Source organism: Mustelus asterias, chromosome 19 (genome assembly GCF_964213995.1).
Source record: "Mustelus asterias chromosome 19, sMusAst1.hap1.1, whole genome shotgun sequence".
In the NCBI taxonomy this organism is placed as follows: domain Eukaryota; kingdom Metazoa; phylum Chordata; class Chondrichthyes; order Carcharhiniformes; family Triakidae; genus Mustelus; species Mustelus asterias.
Genome location: NC_135819.1, coordinates 72,842,436 through 72,856,008, shown reverse-complemented (window position 1 = coordinate 72,856,008; position 13,573 = coordinate 72,842,436). Strand labels below are relative to the sequence as shown.

At 40.2% G+C, this 13,573-nt stretch overlaps 1 protein-coding gene and 1 non-coding gene across 6 annotated transcripts in view; both read left to right on the top strand.

The window, feature by feature from the left end:
* Positions 1–13,573, top strand: part of net1 (neuroepithelial cell transforming 1) — a 135,149-nt gene that overhangs the window by 80,340 nt on the left and 41,236 nt on the right. The gene's annotated exons all lie outside the window — the stretch shown is intronic.
* Positions 4,198–4,304, top strand: LOC144508118 (U6 spliceosomal RNA). The gene has a single exon (XR_013500215.1). It is a non-coding gene; the product is annotated as a U6 spliceosomal RNA (small nuclear RNA).

Below are 13,573 nucleotides of genomic sequence, written 5' to 3'. Positions count from 1 at the left end.
AGTCCAACAGGTTTATTTGGTAGCAAAAGCCACACAAGCTTTCGGAGCTGCAAGCCCCTTCTTCAGGAATTCCCACTCACCTGAAGAAGGGGCTTGCAGCTCCGAAAGCTTGTGTGGCTTTTGCTACCAAATAAACCTGTTGGACTTTAACCTGGTGTTGTTAAACTTCTTACTGTGTTTACCCCAGTTCAACGCCGGCATCTCCACATCATGACTATTCCTGTAGACAATGACGACATAAAGATCAAAGCCAAAGGCTCTGCAATCTCCTCCCTAGCCTCCCAGAGAATCCTAGGATAAATCCCATCCGGCCCAGGGGACTTATCTATTTTCACACTTTCCAGAATTGCTAACACCTCCTCCTTATGAACCTCAATCCCGTCTAGTCTAATAGCCTGTATCTCAGTATTCTCCTCAACAACATTGTCTTTTTCTTGTGTGAATACTGACAAAAAATATTCATTTAGCGCCTCTCCTATCTCTTCGGACTCCACGCACAACTTCCCACTACTGTCCTTGACTGGCCCTAATCTTAGTCATTCTTTTATTCCTGACATACCTATAGAAATTAAGGAAAATCTAATCAAAGTTTTGAAAGTTATAAAAGATTTGACGAATGTACATGGTGTACAATTGTTGCTGATGCGCCAACCCATAAAAACAGTAGGATAGAGATATCAGTAGAAGAATTTTATCTCAAAAGGGGTCATTAAAGCACGGAATTGTTTATCATAAGTAGAATATAATAGGTAAGCAAAATACTGAGTGTGCTGGAAAATCTGAAATAACAAAATGCTGGAACTTGGCAGGCCTAGCAGCATCTGACGCTGTCCACAATTTCTCCATGTTCATTTCTCTATGAACAGTATGCTTTGTCTGTATAGGAAAGTGTATCTGGAAAGTGTGAAAATAGATAAGTCCCCTGGGCCGGATGGGATTTATCCTAGGATTCTCTGGGAGGCTAGGGAGGAGATTGCAGAGCCTTTGGCTTTGATCTTTATGTCGTCATTGTCTACAGGAATAGTGCCAGAAGACTGGAGGATAGCAAATGTTGTCCCCTTGTTCAAGAAGGGGAGTAGAGACAACCCTGGTAATTATAGACCAGTGTATAGCGTACAGGAAACAATACTTTTCACTGTATACTAATACGTGTGACAATAATAAATTAAATCAAATCAAAATGTTTCAAGTCCATGACCTTTTGTAAGAACTACAGAGAATTGGATAATTTCTTGAAAAGGCTTGGTGTAAAGGAAAAGGCAGAAGAGTGGAATTGGAATAGATAGTTCTGGTTGAAGTTCGAACACAAGCATGACGAGACAGGACATTGCCTTTGGTGCTGTAATTGCCATGATCTTTGATGTTTACCTCCATATTCATGCAATATCGTCTGCCTCCTCCCAATGTAACTGTGAAACTAGTCACTGGGAACTGCAGTTTTAGGCATGACTTCAACACTCTCAACCTACCCAAAGGTCCCGAGGTGCTTTACATGAACATTATTCAAACAAAATTTGACACTGAGCCACACATGGAGATATTAAGGCAGATGACCGAATGGATTTAGGTTTAAGGAGTCTCTTAAAGGAGGCCAGAGAAGTGAAAAGGTGAAGAAATGTACGCAGGGAATTCCAGAATTTGCGGCCTTGGTTTCTGAAGGCAAAGCCATCGATGATGGAACAATTAAAATTGGGGGTGTCGTCGAGACTGGAGATGGAGGAGCACAGCTATCTCCTTGGGATGTAGGGATAGAAAATGATGCAGAGATAGGGAGAGACTAGGCATTGAATTGAATACAAGGATGCAAAGTTTAAAATCCATGCATTGGTCAACTTTGTGGAAACTTCATCAACACATCAGGAAATCGCCTTCTGCTACAAGAAATAAATACTACTTCTGGTGTGGCACAATTATGTTACGTATTTATTCTTGTCCTAACCAATGGTAAAATATATTCTTTGGCTCAAGAACTAATAAAAATAACACCAGAAAGCAAAAGCACATGCGTTTGTCTTTTTGTTATGTAATCGTACCTTTCTTTCCCCACATTTAGATTACAGTTGTTGTGACTGAGTCTCTGCCATATCGAGCACTTAAGTAAATTTGCATTGCATTCATATCGTGGAGAGTATGTAATAATCAAGTTTAGGTTTCTTGTGTTACGCTGTAACTTTGATATAATGCACTGTATTTCTGCTTTTCTAGAATGGTGTCGTTTGTATTTCAGAAGTACAATTGAAAACTGTTCTCACGAATTAGTTTTAGTTAAACCACACAATGACACAATCAGTGAACTATGTATAGCAGTAACCAGTCAAACACGGTACGTGGGTGAAAGCTCTCTTGAAGTGCACTCCTAATAATTATGTAGAAGTCTAAAGAAAAGTTTCACTTTGAGGAGCCAAGTGAACAAAGGACATTTGTAAAATTAGAGACTTACACAAGTCTGCCAGTTTCAGGTTTCTGTCAACACCTCCATGTATTTGTCTTTTCAAGTTAGATCTGTCTTTCTTTCAGGGAGTTGCCTGGCGTCTGCTTGCATTCAATAGTGCAATAAATGATCTGTCTGTGTTACCTATGTTGCACCACACTGAGGAATTGCATATTGCTTCTTAAATTTGACCATTGTTTAATTTATAAAATATGACAAAAGCAGGTGTTTTTCCCTTGGTCACAGGCGGGCTTTCTCCTCCTTTTGCTTCTCTTCACCCTCCTGCACACAAGTTCCTTCTTGAGATGATTCATGCTGGAGTAATGTTCCTCTCATATACTGGACCATTACCACATTTGAATTTCAGTACTCCCAGACATGCACTTTCCAGCAAGTTTATATGGTGCTTTTAATTCAGGAGCAGGAGAGTTGAGTTCTGGATGGAAAGAGATTTATGGCTGGAGGCCAGAGGTGGGGACGTGCCAAGGCTGTGAAGAGATTTAAACATGAGGATGAGAATTTTAAATTGGAGAACTAGATGCCAATGTAGGTCAGCACAGACGAGGTCAAGGATGTGTGTGACTTAGTGCAGGATATGATACTTCCCGTTATCCATAATGAAGAATAGCTAGTTGGTGGGTGAAATACGACACCGCTTATCCAAGTGAAAGGCATCAGTATCTTCAGGAAAGGAGCAGGTAATCAGTGGGAAATTTGATCTTGTTGAATTCCAAAGAAACTAATTAAAATAGATTTTTATGGAAAGTTTATTTTTTTGATTAAATTTTATTTACAATAACTTTGTAATTCTTGCTTCATTTATATAAACTTGCCCAACTCCACTTCAGTTATGGCAAGTGTAAGGAGCAAAACATTCCTCTCTTTCAACCTTTCTCAGGTTAATATAATTTTATACAATACAATACAATTTTAGCAATTTCTAAACTAGGAATAAGTATGGCAAAAAATATTGGCATTAGAGCTATGCAGTATTCACACTGAGCAATGTAGCATGTCTACGCCACAACAGTAGAACTAGTTAGGACTTCACAAGAAAAATGTATGTATAATATAAATATGCCTTTCATGGCATGATAAATTAAATAAAATTTACACTTGTATACGCGTTCTACACCGATACTTAGCTATACTGACATTCAGTGGCTTAAACTATTCTGTACCGAGCACCTTTCTTTCTTCCTGTTTATACGCACTGTAGTCACTTCCCATCAATGTAAGGCACATTTTGCAGAAAAAATCCATCAGTCTACCTGAACACTGTTCAACATCAAAGTGCAGTTATTTGCTTTCATACTGCGGCAGGTGGTCCATGGACAGAACTACTGGTCTTGGTTTACTCATCAATTCCTTAGGTCTCACTGTGCTGTACACTATTTCTGAGCTTGGAAGTCAGGTAGGTGGTGTGTTTCAAAGTCCCTACCAATCCTATGCTGCCAACTGGGAAGGATATAAGTTGACTTGTCCTTTATGCAAGGTTAGACATCATACATGTTTTGCAGGAACTCCTGAGAAATGATGCGTGCTGTTGGCATTTATAATTTTAGCCCCAGCTGAAGATTTTCCCTGGTACATTTAGAAACAGTAAAAACTAGATCAGTAATCCAGTACCAGCCTCTTGTAGCAATGGCTTCTATTTTTCTTTACATGTCATAATCTGGCTTTACCCTTGCTGGACTTGCATGGATTCTGATCAATTCATTGGCAAGGGTCTGAAGGCTAAAAAGTGAAATAATAGATCATCATATGTGCTTGCTTCGGCAGCACATATACTAAAATTGGAACGATACAGAAAAGATTAGCATGGTCCCTGCTCAAGAATGACACGCAAATTCGTGAAGTGTTCCATATTTTTTAGGGCAGCATGGTAATACAGTTAGCACTGCTGCCTCACAGTGCCAGGGACCCGGGTTCGACTCCTGGCTTGGGTCACTGTCTGTAATGGAGTTTGTGCATTCTCTCCGTGTCTGTGTGGGTTTCCTCCGGGTGCTCCAGTTTCCTTCCACAGTCCAATGACGTGTGGGTTAGGTGGATTGGCCATGCTAAATTGCCCCTTAGTGTCAGGGGGATTAGCAGGGTAAATAGGTGGGCCTGCGTGGATAGGGCCTGGGTGGGATTGTGGTCGGTGCAGACTCGATGGGCTGAATGGCCTCCTTCTGCACTATAGGGATTCTATGATTTTCGAATAGTTGCATATCCTAAAGACTGTGCAACCACAGTTAGTCTCTGTAAGAATGTGGTAATCAGGCTTTTATAATGTCTGTAGTGACATGTTTGACATTGTTAATTTTTGCTTGTACTTTAGTAATATTATCCTGTTGTTGGAGAAGGAAGTACATATCCATTTTAGAATAATGACCATGTAACATTTGAGCCAAGGCTGACCCTAAAGCATTGGCCAGTTTAGGTATAAAATAACCAAGTGAGTACTGTGGGAACTGCAATATAGACATGCAGTTGGTTACTGGTTTCTAAATTTCTGGGAGGTGTAATCACTGATGACTAGAAATGTCCAGCAAGTGCTGTACTGATGCCTTGAATTTGTAAAGACATCTGATCAACCTGCATGCTAATTTCAGAACTGACTCCCCAACCTATTCATGTCCTGGTGAGGCTGAAAGTACTGTTTTTTAAAAAAAAATTGGAATTAAGAATCTGCTGATGACCATGAAACCATTGTTGATTGTCAGAAAAAGACCCATCTGGTTTATTAATGTGCTTTAGAGATGGAAATCTGGTGACCTTACCTGGTCTGCCTACATGTGATGCTCGCCACAGCAATGTGGCTGACTCTCAACTGCTCTCGGACAACTAGGGATGGACAATAAATGCTGGCCAGCCAGTGATGCCCATGTCCCACGAATGAATAAAAAAATGTACTTTACTATCATATGTACTATATGCATAATATTTAAACTATAAACTCAAGCCTGAATATGCAAGAACCTTATTGATCTGAGAAATTAAATTAAAATAAAACACCCTTCAACATTTCTAGAATTTCGGTATCTGACCAGCAATGTCGAAGAGTTAATTTCAGAGCCCCAGAGACAATACCTTAGAAAACTTGATGTAGTTCTGCAGTACAAACTTTAGCAATGAAATTAATAATCAACTGTTTGCAGAACTTTATGTAAATTAGCTGCCACATTTACTGATGTAACTATAACTATTGGGAAATAATTCATCAGCCGTGAAGTGCCTTGAGATATCCTAGAAGCAATTAAGATCAATGCAAGTTCTTTATTTAAATGACAATTTGGCTAGATGACTTGCCCTGTAGACACAGTGGTATTGAAATATTTTCAGTTCTCTTTTCCCCTGTCTCTGTATACGGTTGGAGATGGTTGATTTAGGGAATTCCTCCTGAGCAGATTTTACTTCTTTACAACATGTTTCTTGAGTGTAGTAACTTGGTGGATCACTTGTTTCAGTTTAGTTTTTGCACAAACTGCAAGTATGAAACACAATGGCTAATGCTTGATGCAGAAGCAAAAAGGAAAGTATCGTTCTGATTGAAGTGGACCAAATTAGAATGAACACAATGAAAATGTGGCCATGGTATTGTTTTGCGTTGGGAAATTCGATTCTTTGATTCTTCCTCGTGATTTTTGCTCTGTAGTATCCTGGAGAAACTGCCAATTACGGTTCTATTGTATCTTGCTACTGCAATACCTCACCCATTTTCCTTCATCGCAATCAGCTTTTTTTTAGATTTTAGAAGTGTACTGTTTTTAAGTTCTGGAAATTGCGGGAATTCCACCAAAAGTCCAATAAGTTGAATATTTCAAACCCTCAAAGTGGTGCCTCTCACATGAACGTTGAGATGGATTTCTGCTGAAAGCCTGGAACAATAATTTGCTAAAATGGCCATCAAATAGCTCTCAGACAGGCTTTTCAAAGGTTTTTGCAAATTTCTGATTTTGAGAAGTAATTTTTAAAATATCATATTATCCTCAGGACATCCAGAAAAACTTCCCAGTTAATGAACCATATTGAAGTGTAAATGGTGTTATATACTCAGACAAAGCAACCAATTCCTGTGAAGCAATATTCCACAAAGAGCAAATGAGTTACCCAACAGCAGCAGCACGCATTAAATGGTTAAGGGAGAATTTGCTGCTGTTCCTTTAATGCTGTCTTGGGATCTTTTGCACTCATCAGTAAAGTAAAACAAGGTATCCATTTACTATCTGGTCTGAAAAAGACCCTCCTTCACTGTAGCATTGCCATGTGTCTGTGTTCAAGACCTGTTGATTTCACATTTCCATAATCTGCAGTTCTTTGCATTTGTATATGTGTTCAAATCCTGGACTGGAACTCTACCTTTCATTTTGAGCCAAGACCACACTTCATTATTGACCGGAAGAAACAAAACATTTTCCATTTAATAGTTTACATTATGAAATCATAGAGAATACCATAACTGTGTATGATTTTGTTAGCGCCTAACATCCATGAATGTATCATTTTTAGCAATGATCACAGTCCTGCAGTCAAGTGAAGAAACCCTGATTGATTTTCCACCATCCTCCTTTGACCTAGAGGCCAGTCTAAAACCCAGCCACTGCTCACTTGGGATCAACTAACTCAGTGTTATCTGACGCTCTTGATTTTGCTCACTACATTATGGGTAGCTGTTGCTTTGATTTCCCCGCAGTAGTTTTCTTTTACGCTGATATGGAGGTATTTGCATGAACCTCGTGCTCGGTAAATAAAGATACCATTATGTCATCAGTCAGAGTGCTTGGGTTATTTTATTTGTCCCTGCGATGAGAACAATGCCACATAGTGCTCACTTTCCTGCCAACTCGGTGGTTCATGAGCAGGTGCTGACCAAGTGGAATGGATGATTTGTGTGTAACCTAGGCCAGGTAGGTATATCAAGTTCCCTTCCCAGCAAAGTATAATGACAATTCAGCCCTTTCCATGGTCATTTTAGTGAATTCCATTTCACAGCTTGTCTCAGTGGAACTTGGATTTCCTCAAACTCTATGCTCCTAGTTCAGTTACATAACCATTACTTTGCCATACTCATTTGACTGGTCAAAATCATAAAATTACAGATGGTTATCCATTAGTTTTAACTCTAACAAAGGTAAGATTGTTGAATAATGTCTCCTCAGCTGCCCTCTCAGTTCTGATGCAAAAACAATAAATCTGTCATGGTCACACCAATACTACATTAACCATTTTCTCTGCCATTTAACTTATGTGCTTTGACTGTCTTTAACAGCTTCATGGGCCAATTTTTGTAACCTCCAGAGTCATCATGATGCAATGAGTGCTCTTAAAATGTTCTCCACTTTACAATAGAATATCTCTCTCTATTTTAGTCTCAATATTTTATTGTTCTTCCTCTGTGTAGAACTGACAAGGAGCCTGTCCTTTTCTTCCTCCACCCTACCCTACCTTGAGGGTCTTTATTGCTTTTCCTGTTTGTTCAGTTTTGAAAAATCAAACTTGTTAAAAGGCTGCGGTTGTGAAGAACAGTAGATATCAAGTTGTCACATTTCAGCATGCCAACTAACCAACAGAAACCAGAACCCTTGACTATATTTGGAACCTTTATAAAATTGTGGAAGGACTTTGTAGGAATTGAGATGTCATCTGTACAACTGTGAATTTAGAAAGAAGAAGTAATGAAATGTCTTGGTGAGGCCTACTTAATCCTTTTGTGAATCATTTGTAAATTCCAACGAAACCATTGAGGGGTTTCCTTGTACAAGATTAAGTAATAGTTTTAAGCATTGAATAATTGCTTTAGCTGGAACCTTCCACTTGTGAAAGTGCTGATTTCAACAAGGGTGTAATCCTACAATTATCAACTGTGTGACGTAGCCATTCTTCCTGTCTGAGCCTAGACAGAGTTACTGGAATGAGGAGCAGAAATTCTGAATTGCCTTTTTTCACCTTTCTTTCATTTGATGTTTCTGCTCGCTGTCCAAACTCAGCAACAGAAGGCAATTGACCGAATGCTTTGGCTGAGATTTAGCACAAAGCAGAGATCAAGCATAAATTCACTTGATCTCTCTGTCTCAATATGATGCCAAGTACCCTTAAATAATGAAACACCAGATTGTAATGCCGCTGCACTAAAGAACTCACCTGCCTTATAGCCAGAGCCCCTCGAGTTTTGTAGCCTTTCAGCAATTCCCAAGTCTGCAGCATTAATACTAAATGTTTTAAATTAATTTAATCTGTTGAATGACAAATTCACAACGTTCAGGCTGAAGCGATTGATTGGAGACTGCTGCAGTTTGAACTGCAGCAAGGCTGAACTTTGTTGCTGCAACTCTCGCTATCCTGTTTGGGAGAGAGCTTTGTATATATCCAGACACAAGGATCCACAGAACTATCTCCTAATTAAGATGAATTCACATTTAGAGTGGGAAGGGGAGAAACATTGTTTTCTAAATGTTTTAAGATAAGGTAGGTTTAAAAAATATCAATGGGGTCCAACAGATCAACTAGCCACTTGGCGAATCACATTGGACACCATTATTTAAAAGATAAAGTTAAAGTTTATTTATTAGTCACAAGTAGGCTTACATCAACACTGTAATGAAGTTATTGTGAAATTCCCCTAGTTGCCACACTCCGGCACCTGCTTGGGTACACTGAGGAGAATTTTGCATGGCCAATGCACCTAACCAGCACATCTTTGGATGCGGGAGGAAACCGGAGCACCCGGAGAAAACCCACGCAGACATGGGGAGAATGTGCAAACTCCACGCAGTGACCCAAGCTGGGAATTGAACCCGGGTCCCTGGAGCTGTGAGGCAGCAGTGCTGACCACTGTGCCACCATGGATTTAAACTTAAACTCCCTGTGGTATATTAATGAAGCATTGTAGGACTACCTCTAGCAAATATTGCCCAACACAATTTGGAGCTACCTGGAATCCTGATGCAGGTTTATAAGATTATATTTTGGGACTGTAACTTTTAAAGTTTGGGCAAATGAAAGGAGTCATGTGAGCTGTTATTCAGTTTGCCTGACAATGAGCCTGGAGGTGGAATTTTCCCATCCCGCCCACCATGGGAATTGTAGTGGGCAGGACAGCATCATGTAAACGTTTGTTAACCTCGAGTGGGATTTTTCGGTCCTGGGGCTAGCATGGCCGGAAAATCCCGCCCAGGGTGGTTTGTCTGCTGGGGATCGAAGGAAGGTTTAGATTACTTTTCTGAGAAGAAGGTACAAGGTATTTGAGAATGGAGGCAATGTCAACAGTCTCTAAGTTTACTGTGAGGAGACTCCAAGCCTCTCAAAGTCTCAAAAGTGTTGTTGGTATCGGGTTGTAAACAGTTGTGTTGTAAACTAGATATTTTTTCTAAAATGTAAAGGAATTGAGGTCGGAAATAACTAATTAGCACTTCTACCTAGGTATAAGGCTAATGTGTTTCATGATTCCACATGGAAGAGGAAGACATTTTTGAGATCAGGTTACAGGGCTTCCCTACAAATGAGTGAACATCACAGACAGCAGTTTGTTTGGGGTGGTATACAGCCATCTGCGAGACAGAGAGCAGGAGATCCAGGTAGCCAGCCCTGAACCTGAAGCAGAGCAGCAAGCCACAGTATATATTCATTCATCCCATATTATTTATTAGTTATGATTTCCTGTCATCATGTAATCTTTCAACTGTTGTTTTAAGCTTGCTCGTCATTTCCTCCAGTTTTTTTTTAACTTAACGTTCTTGCTTTTCTATTAATTTTATTACGGGAAGCAAAGGATAGCCTCAACATTGTCCTCCCCACTTTGGCGTTCTTTGCTGAGTACATATTTTGCTGTCTGTATCTAACAACTGAGTGCCTTGTTACAGTGCCTCACCCAACACTGTTGTGCATGTCGTTTCTATACTGGTTTATCCTGTTCATTTAGTTCATCATCATCCCGTTACCAAAGAAAGGCCAGGCAGCGTGCCTTAATGACTAACGTTCGATGGCTCTGACATCCATCATTATGAAGTGCTTCGAAAGCTTAGTCATGGCAAGGATCAACTGCGGTCTCCCAGATTGCCTGGATCCACTACAATTCGCCTGCTGCTGCAACAGGTCTATAGCAGACGCCATCTCCCTGGCCCTACACTCAACCCTGGAACACCTATCAAGGTCCCCATGCACCCCGGACATACTTTCTTCCACCTTCTTCTGTTGGGAAAAAGATACAAAAGTCTGAGGACAACCGACTCGAGAACAATTCTTCCCTACTGGCATATGGTGTCTTGGCGTTTATTGGTAGGGGGATTGAATTTAGGAGTCGTAGCGTTATGTTGCAACTGTACACAACTCTGGTGCGGCCGCACTTGGAGTACTGTGTGCAGTTCTGGTCCCCACATTACAGGAAGGATGTGGAGGCTTTGGAGAGGGTGCAGAGGAGGTTTACCAGGATGTTGCCTGGTATGGAGGGGAGATCCTATGAGGAGAGGCTGAGGGATTTGGGATTGTTTTCGCTGGAAAGGCGGCGGCTAAGAGGGGATCTTATTGAAACATATAAGATGATTAGAGGTTTAGATAGGGTGGATAGTGATAGCCTTTTTCCTCTGATGGAGAAATCCAGCACGAGGGGGCATGGCTTTAAATTGAGGGGGGGTAGTTATAGAACCGATGTCAGGGGTAGGTTCTTTACCCAGAGGGTGGTGAGGGATTGGAATGCCCTGCCAGCATCAGTAGTAAATGCGCCTAGTTTGGGGGCGTTTAAGAGATCCGTAGATAGGTTCATGGACGAAAAGAAATTGGTTTAGGTTGGAGGGTCACAGTTTTTTTTTTTAACTGGTCGGTGCAACATCGTGGGCCGAAGGGCCTGTTCTGCGCTGTAATGTTCTATGTTCTATGTTCTATCAGACTTTTGAATGGACATACCTCAGATTAAGTTGATCTTTCTATACATCCGAGCTATGACTGTAACACTAATTCTGCACTCTCTCCTTCCGTATGTACCATATGCTTTGTCTGCAGAGCGCACAAGAAACAATACTTTTCATTGTATACCAATACATATGACAAATCAAATCAAAACGGAGGAATGAGGCAGGTGCTGATTTAGATCTGTCTTAAAACCATTTAACTAAAAACGGATGGATTTCTAACTTAGTAAAGAAGAGTCTAATGCGCATTAGTTACTGGTTGAGTAAATGAAGCCTGCACCTCATTTGGCCACCAACTATGAAAGAAATATCAGCCTAACAATCCTCTTAATCCCGCTAATGTTTGTGGTTAGGGGATTATGTTATAAACCCATTTTGTCAAGAATGCAATTTGTCACCTACATAATTAACATTTTCATCGAATAGGAGGTCTCCTTTTGAAAGTGAGAATGTTCAGAACTGTCTATATGCTGCATTATCACATCATAAGTGAATATCCCTTCAAAACTCATTTCAAGAGATTCACAGGAATTGGCAAGTTTGTTTCTCCTCTATTGTGATTGTTATTACAAGAGGATAGAGGACAGTCTCGGGCAAGCCTTGCTCCTTTTTTCCACCACACTCAGTCATCCAACCAGTCAGTTAAAAATCCTGTTTGTGCATTGTATTGTCATCTGCATTTTCAAAATAACAGTTGATTTTACAATCACTCATTTGCCTACCGGTCTCCCAAATCTCCGAAAAAATCAGAAGCAACTACTGACCACTGAAGGAAAGACGAAAATATGGATATTGCCATTTCCAATCCTCACAATATCGCAAGATATTTTGCAAGGTAGAGTTAGTGCATGTGAAGGGACCCTTTCAAAAAGAGACTGTTGGATGATTCTACATTTACTGCACCAAGCTGTGCATTGATGTGACCAACAACCAATCTTTCATGTAAAATGGAAGAATAAACATTGATGTTATTTGAACAGCACCGCAGGAAATCAGCTATATACTAAACATGAGAACTTTTCATTATGTTCTTGGTTCCTTTGATTTTTGGTGAACTGGAACCTGTTCTTGTGCATGTCATTGCATGCCACTTGCAATCTTGATGAAAGCTTTGGTGGAAAATTTAATTTGAGGTACTCCATTGGATTCTGCCAAAAAAAATGACATTATTTGTGAAGGAGAAATAATGTTTCACTAGTCTGTTCAAGTATTTAGACATATTAACATTCAAGGTGGATAAAGGGGAACGTGTGGTGCACTTGGAGTTCCAAAAGGCAGTTGAAAAGGTACCACATCAAAGGTTACAATGCAAGATAAGAGCACAGGAGTGTTGGGGGTATAGCATGATTTAAGGATTTGTTGGCTAACTGGAAGCAAAGAATAAGGATAAAGAGGTATTTTTCAGGTTGGCAGCTGTAACTAGTGGAGTGCCACAAGGATCAATCCTGGATCCTCAACTGTTTAAAACCTCTATCAGTAACTTGGATGAAGGGAGCAAATATATGGTAGTTAAATTTGCCAATCAATGATACTAAGATAAGGAGGAAAATAATTTGTCAAGAGGAGGTAGACAGTCTGCATAGACAGTCTGGCAGACTGTGTGCAATTCTGGTCACCCTATTATAGAAAGGATATTATTAAACTAGAAAGAGTGCAGAAAAGATTTACTAGGATGCTACCGGGACTTGATGGATTGAGTTATTAGGAGAGGCTGGATAGACTGGGACTTTTTTCTCTGGAGCGTAGGAGGCTGAGGGGTGATCTTATAGAGGTCTATAAAATAATGAGGGGCACAGATCAGCTAGATAGTCAATATCTTTTCCCAAAGGTAGGGGAGTCTAAAACTAAAGGGCATAGATTTAAGGTGAGAGGGGAGAGATACAAAAGTGTTTAGAGGGGTAATTTTTTCACACAAAGGGTGGCGAGTGTCTGGAACAAGCTGCCAGAGGTAGTAGTAGAGGCGGGTACAATTTTGTCCTTTAAAAAGCATTTAGATAGTTACAGGGTACGATATGGGCCAAATGCAGGCAATTGGGATTAGCTTAGGGGTTTAAAAAAAAAGGCGGCATGGACAAGTTGGGCCAAAGGGCCTGTTTCCATGCTGTAAACCTCTATGACTCTATATGGATTTAGACAGTTTAAGTGAATGGGCAAAAAAAATTCAGTTGGAGTATAGTGTGGATAAATATGAACTTGTTCACTTTGGCAGGAAAAATAGAAAGGCAGCATGTCATTTAAATGGCGAGAGATTAAA